Source organism: Jaculus jaculus, chromosome 3, assembly GCF_020740685.1.
Source record: "Jaculus jaculus isolate mJacJac1 chromosome 3, mJacJac1.mat.Y.cur, whole genome shotgun sequence".
Taxonomy (NCBI): domain Eukaryota; kingdom Metazoa; phylum Chordata; class Mammalia; order Rodentia; family Dipodidae; genus Jaculus; species Jaculus jaculus.
In genome coordinates, this window is record NC_059104.1 from 190593282 (window position 1) to 190606875 (window position 13594).

Sequence of the window (13594 nt, forward strand, 5' to 3'; positions counted from 1 at the left end):
AGGCAGTAGACCCCAGGAGTCTCTCAAAAATAGGACTGACATCAAACCGATAGGCAGGTATGGACATTCTTTATGCCTTTGAGTCCCAGGGCAAAATTGCTGAGCCCATTCCAGAAAGAAATGAGGTGTGTCGGGGTCCAAACGTGTATTTGGAGGCTTTGGGTGCCCACTCACAGGCTCTGGAGGACCATCCTGACCCGACCATGGAAGCAGGGGCAATGAAGGAGCAGAAGGGTAAGTATTGGATAATCACAGATGTGCCCCCTCCTTCATTGGGTCACGTTCACAGATATCAAGGGAAGACGATGAGTACGTAACACATGGTCCACTGTGAACACAGTTAGAATCTGTTGTGGCCTTCCATGCTCCTCCCAGTCATGAGAAGTTCCCATGTGACGTGGAAGAAAAAGAGCAGGCAAGGCTATGCTGTATAGTGACATTGCAGAGGACCCTGCACACCAGCGTCTCTGGTTTTCCACACAGGTTCTTGCCTTTGGCACTAGAATGATATCTTTACTTTCCAGAAAATGATAGCGATGTCTTTGGGTCAAATGGAAGGCACGTACATATTTCTCTCTTGGATATCCCTACTGAAGGACCAACATTTAGGCCTGTTTGTATACTTTGACCCACCTGGCATAGTTTTCATTGAATGTCTGATTTTCAATGATCAGAGCAGTTGAGTATCATCAAAACGGGGTGCTTGAAGTCAGGCCAGGTGCCTTTACTGCTCCCAGAGATGAGAGGATGAACAAGGTGACAAGGCAGCCACCCTGTGGCTCCATCCAGAATGCCAGCACACCCGGTAGTACAAGTCAAGCCTCGCTGGAGCAAGACAGGGCAAGGGAAACCAGCCACAGGATTCGTGGGAAACGGGAGATGGCTTAGAGGTCAGAGCCTTTGACTGTGAAGTCACAGGACCCCGGTTCGAGTCTCTGGGACGCAGGTGAGCCCAAGACACAAGGGGGCGCTCGTGTGCTTTTGGTCACCTGCTGGGCCCATTCCCTTAATGGGTCCTTTTCTCTTCTTAATCTCTCACTTTCTCTCTCATAGTTAAATAAGTCGAATACTTTTTTTTTCCCCCTTGTGGGGGGCGGGGGCCGGGGTGTGTCCGCGATGAAACCGTGCTCAACACGGGTTTGTGAAGAGACAGGGCCTCCTTGGCCGGCAGCTTTCATGTGTACTTTGCCATTTCATTCTGATAGAAGGTAAGCAAATCAATTCCTATTCAAGACAGGTCAAGAAGGAATTGCAGAGCCTGTCGGAGTGGCCTTCAACCCACAAGCAACAGTTCTCGCGCCTCTCTCATTGGGGGGAAGAATACCCCGCTCCTTTGAAGTTCTGGACTTGTCAGGCTCTCTCTCAAGATACCCCGACCAGCATCCCTGCACATTTCAGAAGAGGTGGCGCCTAACCACCACCAGTGACAAGGGTAAGTGAGCAGTCCACGAACATGGACTCAGACGTTCTCGACAATTTTGGAATCTCTGAACATTTGATATATGAGGCAGGCTCTCCTGCTCAGGCAGCCGGCTTGCCGTTCGTGGAGGCCCTCCTCATGCCGCCATTTAAAGGACACTTTGTGGAGCTGTCTCATTCCCAGAGAAACACACCCTCTGCGCCCTGCTCCCTCACATTTCACACAGTCCCATTTCACTAGGCTCCCCAGTTGTAAGGGACGGGGTGAACCTGCAGAAATTTCTCCCTTTCCACAAGAATGCCTCAGGCTGGCCCATGGCCGTGTGTTGGCCATCTTTGTGAAGTATATAAATCTGACCCTTTTTCTGAAGAGAGCCGATTCTCTAACCTAGGGTGAGAGCTAGGTTAGAGAATTGGGAGCTTTTTGGCCAGAGAGAAGGCCATGAAGAGGCAGGGGCTCTCCGTGTGCTAGGGAAAGGAGGCCCCTGACAGACATGTGACTCAAATGGTCACATCCGCATGGGACATGCAGAGCTTCCAGGTGAAGTGAGAAGCTACCAGGGAGTGCTGTGCCCCTTTCTAGCAGGAGGACCAACATCTTTTTGAGGCAGTAGACACCCAGGAGTCTCTTGAATATAGGACTGACATCAAACCCATAGGCAGGTATGGACATTCTTTATGCCTTTGAGGCCCAGGGCAAAATTGCTGAGCCCATTCCAGAAAGAAATGAGGTGTGTCGGGGTCCAAACCTGTATTTGGAGGCTTTGGGTGACCACCCGTAGGCTGTGGATGATCATCCTGACCTGACCATATATGCAAGTGGATTGAAGGACCGGAAGGGTATTATTGGGTAATCATAACAGCTTCTTGGGTATTGTCTTGGATGATGACTTTGCTTGCCAGAAAATGATAGCAATGTCTTTGGGTCAAATGTAAGTCACATCCATATTTCTGTCTAGGATATCCGTGTTGAACGACAAACATTTAGGCCTGTTTGTAACCTTGGACCCATCTGGCATAGTTTTCATTGAATCTCTGATTTTTTAATGTTCAGAGCAGTTCAGTATCATGAACACAGGGAACTTGAAGCCTTGGGAGGAACCTTTACTGCCAGCAGATTACAGGATGAGCATTGCATTGCAGGCACCCTGTGGCTACATCCTGAATCATAGGTAACTGGGTACTAGAATTGAAGCCTTTTCAGGCAAGCACTTTTCTCCATGGACCCATTTCTCCAGCCTTCCCCCTCCCCCCTCCTTTTTCTTGGTTCTTTACATATGCCTCAAACTCAAGACAATCCTCCTACCTCTGGGCCCCCTAGTGCTGGGATTAAAGGCATGTGCAGCCACTCCCTACACTTGTTTTGTTTTGTTTTGTTTTTATACCTATGTATGCACTAGACCTCTGGGATCGCTTCATGCCAGACTGTCGCGAGCACTCTCAAAGATGATTGGTTGAGAGGATTCCGCCGGCGAAGGTCAATGATACTCAGACACTGGTATACTCGCAAAGGAGTCTACTGGGATGAAAGTCACACACAAGCAAGTCCAAACTATCACAAATAATATTATAGCTAATATAATATATAACCAAGGTATATTCATCGCTACTAGCACAGGAATATTTCTAACGAGTCTAACATGTATATGACCTGACAACGCGAGATTTGAGCTGCGACGCTTTACGATGTTTTACGGCCTGACAACGCGAAGTTCGAGCTGTGACGTTTTTCCGGTTCGCTGAACTTCCAGCCAAGTCTCGGTCCGCTGGCGTAAGCTAGTGCTTTAGCTTACGGATGATCCTTCGGACAGCGTTCAGACAGCGTTCGGACAGAGTGTCGGGCTGATGAATTTGGATCGGTGATGTGCTGGCAGGGGTCTCAGTCAGGACTGCTGAGTAGTCTTTCAGTCAGTCATAGTGTCGGGAAGACTGAGATAATGGTTGCTGAGCAGCTGGGGTTTTTATACCTTTTAATGCTTATCTAATAGTCTCATACACACATCTGTTAATCTCTACTATGTACTGCACACAGAGTTTAGCTTACAAGGTTTGACTTTGCATTTTTACTCTCACAAAAAAAAAACTTATTTATCTAAACTGGCCCTGAACCATATGCTGGTCCTTACATGCTCATAACACAGACACTTACACTACTTTTTATTTTAAATTATTTATTTATGAGTGATGAGAGAGAAAGAGAGAAAGAGGAAGAGAGGAGAGAAAGAGACAGAGAGACCTCCAGGCACTTTAAATGCACTCCAAAGGCATGTACCATTTTGTACACATGCCTGTATTGTTGGTACTGGGAAATGGAACCCATCTTTTCAGTCAAGCTCCTTTCACCATTGTCAGGAGCCATTTTGGCTGGACTTGTATCCATAGCTCTGGGCTTCTGGCAGCAAGACATTAGCAAAACTATAGCAGCCTACCTGGAAGCAAGATTATGTATATTCAGCCATTTGGCTGGTCTTTTGTACTGAGAAGTGACTGAAGTGCAAAAACTCTGTAACAGGAAGTGTTTTTTTGATAGAAACTTGTGAAGCTCATAAAATCTTTGTCCATGGAAAAACTGTTTGTAAAAACAAATAAAAAGGAATGCTGTGAAATAAACCATGTCTTCAGTCCTGGCTTGAGGCCTTGCTTCAGCCCTGGACTGGGGTCCATGCTTTCAGTCTTTCTTCTGTCTTTCCTTAATCCTCACTCCCCATCAGGCTCGAACCCTTTCAGCCGGCACCTCTGGCACACCATGGAGCTATTTATCCAGCCCTTCTCCCTTCCCCCTTTTCCTTTTTATTTACATGTGCATGTATAGGCACGTTTTCATCTCTGCCAGTGGTTTTATTTATTTATTTATGTTGGTTTTTCGAGATAGGGTCTCACTCTAGTCCAGGCTGACCTGGAATTCACTGTGTAGTCTCAGGCTGGCCTTGAACTCACCGTAATCCTCCTACCTCTGCCTCCAGAGTGCTGGGATTAAAGGCGTGTGCCACCACGTCCTTCTCTTCCAGTGCTTTTTGCACATTCTCCTGTTGCTATTGTCCACTTATATTGGCCAGGGATGATGTCTACCCTCTGCTCATGCCATCACTTTCCCTGTCATCATGGAGCTAACCCCTTGAGCCTGTAAGCCAAAATTAGTACCCCCTTTTTTTCCCACAAGCTGTTCTGGGTGGGTGATTTCTATCAGCAATGTGATCCTGTCTGCAACAACTTAAATCTAGCAGTAGGGGAAAAAAAAAAGTAACCTTAGAGAGAAACAAAGTTGAGAAATCAGGAAACATGAAAGTTTGTTATTGGAAAAACTTCCCAAATTTTCCATTTATTGCCAAACACTCAGTTTAACCAGAAATAATAAATAGGTCGGGCGTGGTGGCACAAGCCTTTAATTCTAGCATGTGGGAGGCAGAGGTAGGAGGATCGCCATGAGTTTGAGGCCACCCTGAAACTACATAGTGAATTACAGGTCAGTCTGGGCCAGAGTGAGATTCTACCTTAAAAAAACAAAAAAGAAAAAGAAAAAGAAAGAGAGAGCCCATCCTATGAATTAGTATACCTCAATAAATCAGATGATCTGAGTGCTAGGGAAAAAATCCTAAAATACCTGAATCTCCTTCATACTGAGTCACAATTAGAAAATTTTGAATAAACTCAAACAAGGGTAACTGCCTTCAGATAAAAACCTTCCAAATTCCACCAATAACCAACCCATGAGGCCTGTGGATTCTAGCCCTGCCCTATTATCCAGTGTCTTCCAACTTCAATATCTCACTGCATCCCATTTTAGCCACTTTTCTGCCATCCCTTCCCTCACATAGCCAGGCACCCAAAATCTTGCAGCATGGAAACTGCCATCCTCTCTGCTTGGAGGACTTATTTCTGTTTGATAATTTCATTTCTTTCCTTTAGTTTTTTTTTTTTTTTTAACCATCGTAGTTGGGGAGACAGACTGAGCTGGAAATGGGAGGAAGGGTGTTGTAGACAGGTGAAAGGTTTTGAATTTTACCACCATGCTGTGGGATGTCAGAAAACTTGTATTTATCATACCATCAGTATCTTTATACCTAAGAACAAATCATACTTCATTATGTCTAAAAAATAATTTATACACTATCCCTCCAGTTGTCTTCTCTCTCACTTCTTGAATTTTAGCTCTGAACTGCTCATCCTAGCACCAAAGTTGTGAACGTGGCTTTCACTTGCTCATTGCATGTGTGGATGCACATATATGTGGGCATGCATGCATGTGTGTACATGCATGTGGGGGCCAGAGGACAACCTCAGGTATTGTTCCACAAGCACTGTGGTTCTTTTTATTCTTTCTTTGGGATGCAGTCTCTCACTGACCATGGACTTTTCTGTCTCTGGGATCCCAGAACTGGGACTCAAGTGCACACCTCCATGTCTATCTTTTTTTAAATTTATTTTTAATTTTTTTGTTCATTTTTACTTATATGAGAGTGACAGAGAAATAGAGAGAGAGAGAATGGGTGCGCCAGGGCCTCCAAGCCACTGCAAAGGAACTCCAGACACTTGTACCCCTTTGTGCATCTGGCTAATCTGGGCCCTGGGGAATCAAGCCTTGAACTGGAGTCCTTAGGCTTCACAGGCAAGAGCTTAACCACTAAGCAATCTCTCTGGCCATTTCTTCTTGTTCTTGTTCTGCTTCTTATGCTTGTTCTTCTTGTTCTTGTCCTCCTCCTCCTCCTCCTCCTTCTTCTACCTGAGTTCTATGGATCAAACTCAGGTCCTCATGCTTACAAAGCAAGCACATTACCAACTGAGGTCTTCCAGAGCCCCTCATCAGTTTATTCTTACTGTTCATGTGAAGAAATCCTTAGATGTAGACATACTTATGTTGAACAGTTGAAAAGCTCTTATTCCACTTTCTGGTTTTCTTACAACTGGATCATGTATAGAGGTTTTTACTTATTATTTCCATGATGACAATTTTGATTCTGAGCATGGTTCTGATTATCCTATATATCACCAACCTTGTGCCAAATATTTTAAAATTTTAAATTTTATCTTTTGATGCCATTCTTCTTCCATTATTTAAGAGATATTGTTATGGGCTTTCTGAGGCCCAGGTGTTGCCAAGACTGCCAAAATGTTTTGGAGCTTTTAAAAATATTTTAAATGTTTTTCCCAGGACAAAGAGAGAGAGGGAGAAAAGAAAAAAGGAAGGTAAGTAAGTATGGGCACTCCATGGCCTTTTGCCACTGCAAGTGAACCCCACATGCATGTATCACTATGTGCATCTGGCTTTTGGGGGGCACTGGGGAATCAAACCCATGCCATCAGTTTTTATAAGCAAGTGTTTTTAACTGCTGAACCTCCTCTATCCCTGTTTTTGAGCTTCTTTTAACTGAATCTAGGAAAATTCAAAATAGATTTCAGACTGTACAGACAGAAGCTACAACGAGGGAAATTTAGTGCCAATGCAACAAAAAGAAAATCAACCAGAAGGAAATTATGGTTTTCTGAAAGATTTATTTTTATTTATTTATTTATTTATTAGACACAGAGAAAGGGATGGGGGAGAGAGAGAGAGAAGGAGTGAGAATGGGTAGGCCAGTACCTCTAGCCACTGCAAATGAACTCTAGATGCATATGCCACCATGTGCATCTGGCTTACACGGGACTTGGAGAATTGAACCTGGGTCCTTAGTCTTCGCAGGCATGTGCCTTAACTGCTAAGCCAGCTCTCCAGCCCAATAAATTATGTTATTTTTGTGTGTACCACAGAGCTAATATCTTATGCCAAAGAGCAGTCAAGACATGAGTGTTGACTCTGTATAATCCCTATAAATTGGTCTTAAGGTTCAAAGTTTTGTGTAGTACTCCAAATAAATATGTTGTCATTGATGCTGCAGGTGCAGCAAAACCTCACTGTTGTGTGAATATTGTGATTCATCATATAGATGTTTTATTCTGTCACTCTGGTATAGAGGACTAATTCCATCTCTAAGTTGCTGAGGAAAGCCAGAGGAAGGAAAGAGGTTATTGCTACTCTTCTCCCAACTGCAAAATAACAATAAAAGGGAAGAAAAAAAAAAAAAGCCCTATCTCTTCAGGATTTCGTTTACTGTCTTTCTGTGAGTGGTGTGCATTGTGGCTCTTATGTTGTCTATGCTGGGGGATATGAAATCACTGGTGCCTCTTTACTTCCACTTAAGTGTGAATCAAAAATTAGTGGCTACTAATATCTTATGTCTTATCACAGTGGTTAAACTTTGAACATGAGCAAGGATTAAAACTGACTTCTGGCTGGGCATGGTGGTACACCCCTTTATTCTCATCACTTGGGAGGCAGAGGTAGGAGGATCACCCTGAGTAAGAGATAATCCTGAGACTAAATAGTGAATTCCAGGTCAACCTTGGCTAGAGTGAGACCCTACTAGGAAAAAAAATAAACCTGACAAGTAAATTTATTTTGATCATGTGAATATAGAATGCCTTTTATCATTATTTCATTCCATAAGAACACTAAAAATTATTGGATAATTTCAAATAATGACAAATGTATAATACATATTTTCAATTAGTCTTTAATTTGAAGGACCCTGTCACTTTATGTTACAGACAATAAGGATTCTTCTGCGTGATACCTAGAAAATTATCTGAAGTAGAATAAAATAATTGTTTTTGAAAAAGTGATACCATTTGGCTAGCCATGGTGGGGCATGTCTTTAATGCCAGCACTCATGAGGTAGAGGTATGAGGATCAAAGTAAGTTCAAGACTAGCCTGAGACCATATAATGAATTCCAGGTTAGCCTGGGCTAAAAAAAAAAAAAAAGAAAGAAGAAAGAAAGAAAGAAAGAAAGAAAGAAAGAAAGAAAGAAAGAAAGAAAGAAAGAAATGGTTATCAGTTGCACTGTGTACCACTCAAAATACTGGATCTAACATCTAATACTTTTCCTCTCAGAGCATCATTTTCATCTGCTAATTGGTGAGATCATTCTGTAACATAACACACTACTATTTGTAGTGTTAGTCTTAGAGTTAGAGGTTTGTGGCTAGTGTCAAGGCCAGGTTTATGATTAGGGTCAGTGTCTGTTTCAGGGTCAGGATTAGGGTCAGAGTCAGGTTGAGTTTAGGAATTTTGGGGTGAAGGTTAGGTGTTAAGGTTTTGGTTAGAGTGAGAGTCAGGAGATCACATTCTGCAATTACTGCCTGTCTTTACCTCATCAAATTACCTTATAGAAGGGTATTATCATACCCAAAAAGAAAGGCATTGTAGACACTTTTCGTGGATGTATGACTATACTGAGATATTCAGAAAAGGTTGCTTGTACCTGAAAGCATTAAGACATCAGAAAATGTTTTTGCTGTCTTTGAGCAAGACCAGAAAGAGTTAACAATCTTTGGCTACAATTTGTCTTAGGACATCTTGATACCACTATAGAGAATTTCACTCTTCTTTTAAAAACTTTTAAAAATATTTTATTCTTTCTTTATTTGAGAGAGAGGGAGAGAGAGAGAGAGAGAGGGCATACCAGGGCCTCCAACCACTGCAAACAAACTCCAGATGTGTGGATTATCTTGTGCATCTGCCTTATGTGGTTCCTGGGGAATCAAACCTGGGTCCTTTGGCTTTGCAGGAAAGTGCCTTAATTGCTAAGCTATTGTTCTAGTTCCCATGTAAACTTCTTAATAAGGGATGAAGAGATTTCTCAGCAGTTAAAGCACTTGCTTCTAAACCCTAATGGCCCAGGTTCAATTCCCCATTACCGATGTAAAGCCAGAAGCACAAAGTGACCCATGCATCTGGAGTTCCTTTGCAGTAGCAAGAGGCTCTGGTGTGCCCCTACACATTCTCTCTCTCTCAAATAAATAAACAAATTAATTAATTAATTAAAAGATAATCATGGTGTGGATAATGAAGACATGGTACACTTATACAATGGAGTTTTCATTCAGCAGTAAAAAAAGATGAAATTATGAAAATTTCAGGGAAATGGATAGATCTGTAAAGTATCATACTTAGTGAGTTAACTCAGACCCAGAGAGCTAAGTGCTGTATATTCTTTCTCATACATGGATCCTAGCTACAAATGTTTGGACTTGTATGTGAGTTGGAATAAAACTCAGTAGCAGAGGCCATAAAGCTAGAAAGTGAAGGGAGGAGAGAGGAGGATTCAAGGTGATGGTATTGTACATATGTAGGTAGAAGAATTACTGGGGGTTGAAAGGCCTAAGTAAGGTTAGGGGAAGAGATTGTAAAGGAAGGGTGAGGGGAGGGTTAATCAAAATATAAGAGGATATGAATAAGCCATATGGAAACCTACTTTATTGGACAATGGTATACCCAGAAGCCATAGATTATATCTAGAAAAATTTCAGGCCAATGATGGGATACCTTCCAGTGAGTTGTTGGCCAGAGAGGTCCCTGCTGCCCCCAAAACATTACAGGCCATTACCAAGGTACTTGGTTTCCTACCAGGAATAGATGGTAAGACCCTATTGCTAAAGACTCCACATGCTTGGGCTACAAGGTCACTGAGCAATCTTGCTGGAGCTGAGCTGAAAACCTCCTCCCTGTAGACCAGCTGACAGAAAGTTGGGAAAAAACTATGCTGTATGCAGCTTTATGGGAGAGAGAGAGAGAAGTTATCAGGGGAGATAAATGGCAGTGGGCATTGCTGCTGAAGACTCAGGTCACTGAGAAATCCGGCTTGAGCTGAGGTGAAAACTTCATCCATGCAGACCCTTTATCCAGGCCCTGGAAAATCTCAACATACTTGGGCCGCATCTACTCCAACTCTCCTGATGCACGATGTGAGCTGCTGCCCTCTCAACATGATGAATGGAGAGCCACTGTCCTCCCGATGTCGAGCTGCCCAGTGCCTGCCCAGATCCTCTTCACACTCCCCAAACGTGATCCACTCATCATGGTGGCTACAGGTTAGAAGGGACAGAAACAGTGACCTTGTAGGAGATGCCTAGTGCTAAGGAGTGTAACACAGGTGGATGGGTGTGGCAGACATAAGGCTCCGCCCCTGCCAGGGTGGACAGTCAACCGGGTTCAGCAGCGGTGGGGCTGGACTTCCAGGATGTGCCTCACACAGGTGTTTCAACTGCTGCCAGCAGCTCCAGGCACCAGTGCCACAGGACGAGGGTGAGTCCAAAAGCTTCACACAGGTCTTACAAACTGCAGAAAGGGGCTGCAGGGCCTGGCCATGGCAAACTGGCTCCAGACACATGCATGTGGGACCAGAACCCTTACACAGCAGGTTTGCCTTCCTGTAGACAGGTATTGGAAACGCAGATTGCTGGTCAGCATTGCTCACCGGGTCTTCAAGCCACCCCAGCTGGTCGGTGAGTTTTACCTTCTCTCTTTAGAGTTAATTCTGTAACTTGAGAATGTGGAGGTTCTTTAGAAAATGAAAGGATGCTCTTGGTTTTCTATAATGTCTTACTCTGAATATGAAAGGCATAAAATACAGGAAACAATATTTCAGTTGGTTAGAAAATAGTACCTATGCATTGAATATTAAGGCTGTTAAAGGGCAGAGAAGTCCCCATCTTTACATGTAAGCCACCAAGTTTAAGGAAAAACCCTAGGGACTTTTAAAACAAGATTTAAAAATGTCAATGGTGCTCAATGGTGGAAGTGAATGAAACTTGAGGATGGAGGAAATTGTCTCCCACTGATGGATATTATGAAGCAGGAATTTTTGGGCTACTTAAGAATTTTCTAAAAGGTCTGCTTGGATCCTGATACTGTCACCATGCCCAGGTTAGGGTTAATAGTTAATTTACCCCTTCCCAGATCTATTCCAGCACTATAAACTAAATTGCTCAGTCTTAGAAACATATACAGTGACTAATGTCAAAAGGTGACTTTAAAGCTGTTCAGGCAAAAACCTATTGCCATTACTGAAATATTGAAAATGTCACCAGCACTGGGAACACATCTCAGTGTTCCGAGATTTGCTATCTAAAGGCCTTCCACTAAAGTGCAGCTGGGGTACTTAACACAGCTGAAAAGAATTTCAGGCTGAGCCAGAAGTAGAGTTAGTGAGTCTGAGTAGAAGAAAGGACAGATGATTGAGGAGAGTCAGGTGTGGGCCAAAGGAGAGGAATGCACCCAAATTCTTCAGGAATAATTTTATCAGTGACTGGGACTTTCGGAGTTATGTTGTTTAAGGGAGGTGAGCTACTCATTTCCTTATAACAAGATTTTATAATGAAATCATAGGGTTATTTATAAGGATATTAGAGAGACTTACATATAAGGAAACGTAACTGAAGCAAAGATGGATAACATTTAATTTTGTTTTTGAGGTATGGTTTCACTCTAGCTCAGGTTGACCTGGAATTCACTGTGTAGTCTCAGGGTGGCCTTGAACTCATCCTCCTACGTTTGCCTCCCGAGTGCTGGGATTAAAGGCATGCACCACCATGTCTGGGTCTAAAATTTTATTTAATTATTTTATTTTTACTTATTTATTTGAGAAAGAAAAAGAGGCAGATAGAGAATGAGTGTGCCAGGGACTTCAGCCACTGCAAAAAAAATCCCAGATGCAAGTGTCACAAGGCACATATGGCTTTATGTGGGTACTGGAGAAATGAACCTGGGTCCTTAGGCGTCACAGGCAAGTGCCTTAACTGCTGAGCTATCTCTCCAGCCCTGTAATATATATTTTTTTTAACCAAAGTAAGTTTGCTGTATGTAGATCACAAAGATGTTCAAAAATGTTGTAGGGCCAGGTATGGTGGTACATGTCTTTAATCCAAGCACTTGGGAGGCAGAGGTAGGAGGATCACTGTGAGTTCCAAGCCAACCTGAGACTACATAGGGCATACTGAGTTCCAGGTCAGCCTGGGCTAGAGCTAGACTCTACCTAGAAAAAAAAAAAAAAGAATGTGGTAGGAAGGGCTTTTTCCTCCAGATATAATCTGATGCCAGTAAAGAATGTCTTTTCTTAGTAGGCCTGTCACAGTTAATTGAGCAGAGCTATGCAGTGATAGCCAGGTCTATGGAAATGTTAATGGAGCTATTGACACTGTCTGGTAAAAGGAGGGGGAGGGTCACTGGCCTGGGATAAACTAGGAAGTGAAAGGTTAAGTAAGTAGATGCTATCATACTGTTTTCATATAGTCTCTGGTGGGGTGGACCTTGCAGTAATGCAGCTGTTTTGGGGTCACCCACACTCCTGTAAATAACACCCTACCTGTGCTCTGTAAGTCAACCCAGTAAACTCATTGGTTCACCTAGTTGGACTAGTTGGTAGAATTGTGAGCAGTGACAGTACTAAGATTGGCTTCACACTGTCACTCTCAGCAGCTTTAGTAGTTCCACTCACATTCTAGGGGCCTCAACTTGGATAAAACCCAGGATTAGTGGCTTACTCCCGGTGATTGTGTGAGAGTACCTAAAAGGTAAACATAAGACTGAGAATTCATATTCATTCATTCAATTCATATTTAGTGTTGCCATGTGTGTGCATATTGTAAATGTGTGTGTTCACCCTCTGAGTATGGCATGAAAATAAGGAAGTTATTTATATCTGATGAGTGCTTTTGCACCAATAAACTTGGGGTATCTCCAGATTCTTGTCTTACAAAGTTAAAGAAGTGAAATTCACAGATCATAGGGTAAGGTTTAGATAGACTTTATTAGATTAAGAGAAGGAAAATGGAGAAAATATAGAGAGCTCCTGCCATATGGAAGGTGTTAGTGGGTAAAGCCTGCCCTATGACCCAAATTGGGGTCACTTATGGATTCAGAATGGAGGCTGAGCTAACCTGCAATGATGCTACATTTTGGGGCTGAGTAGCCATAATGCCACTATCAGATAGAAATCTTCCAGGAATCTCAGTTCTAGGAAAGGGGTGTATGGAAGGGCTCAGGTTGTTTATAGAAAAACAGATCTAGAGCACTCCTTTAGGCAAGAGATAAGAAGACTTCTCTGGGGCTGGGGAGATGGCTTAGTGGTTAAGCACTTGCTTGTGAAGCCTAAGGACCCTGGTTCGAGGTTCGATTCCCCAGTACCCACGTTAGCCAGATAGATGGAGAAGGTAGCACATGCATTTGGAGTTTGTTTGCATTGGCTGGAGGCCCTGGTGCATGTGCGCTCTCTCTCTCTCTGCCTCTTTTTCTCTCTCTGTGTCACTCTCAAATAAATAAATAAATAAATAAAATACAAATTAAAGAAAAAGCAGAAGAC

General features: G+C 43.0%; 1 pseudogene; it reads left to right on the top strand.

The window, feature by feature from the left end:
• Positions 1-7148: 7148 nt before the first annotated feature.
• On the top strand, positions 7149-7656 carry LOC123459506 (annotated as a pseudogene).
• Positions 7657-13594: the final 5938 nt, after the last annotated feature.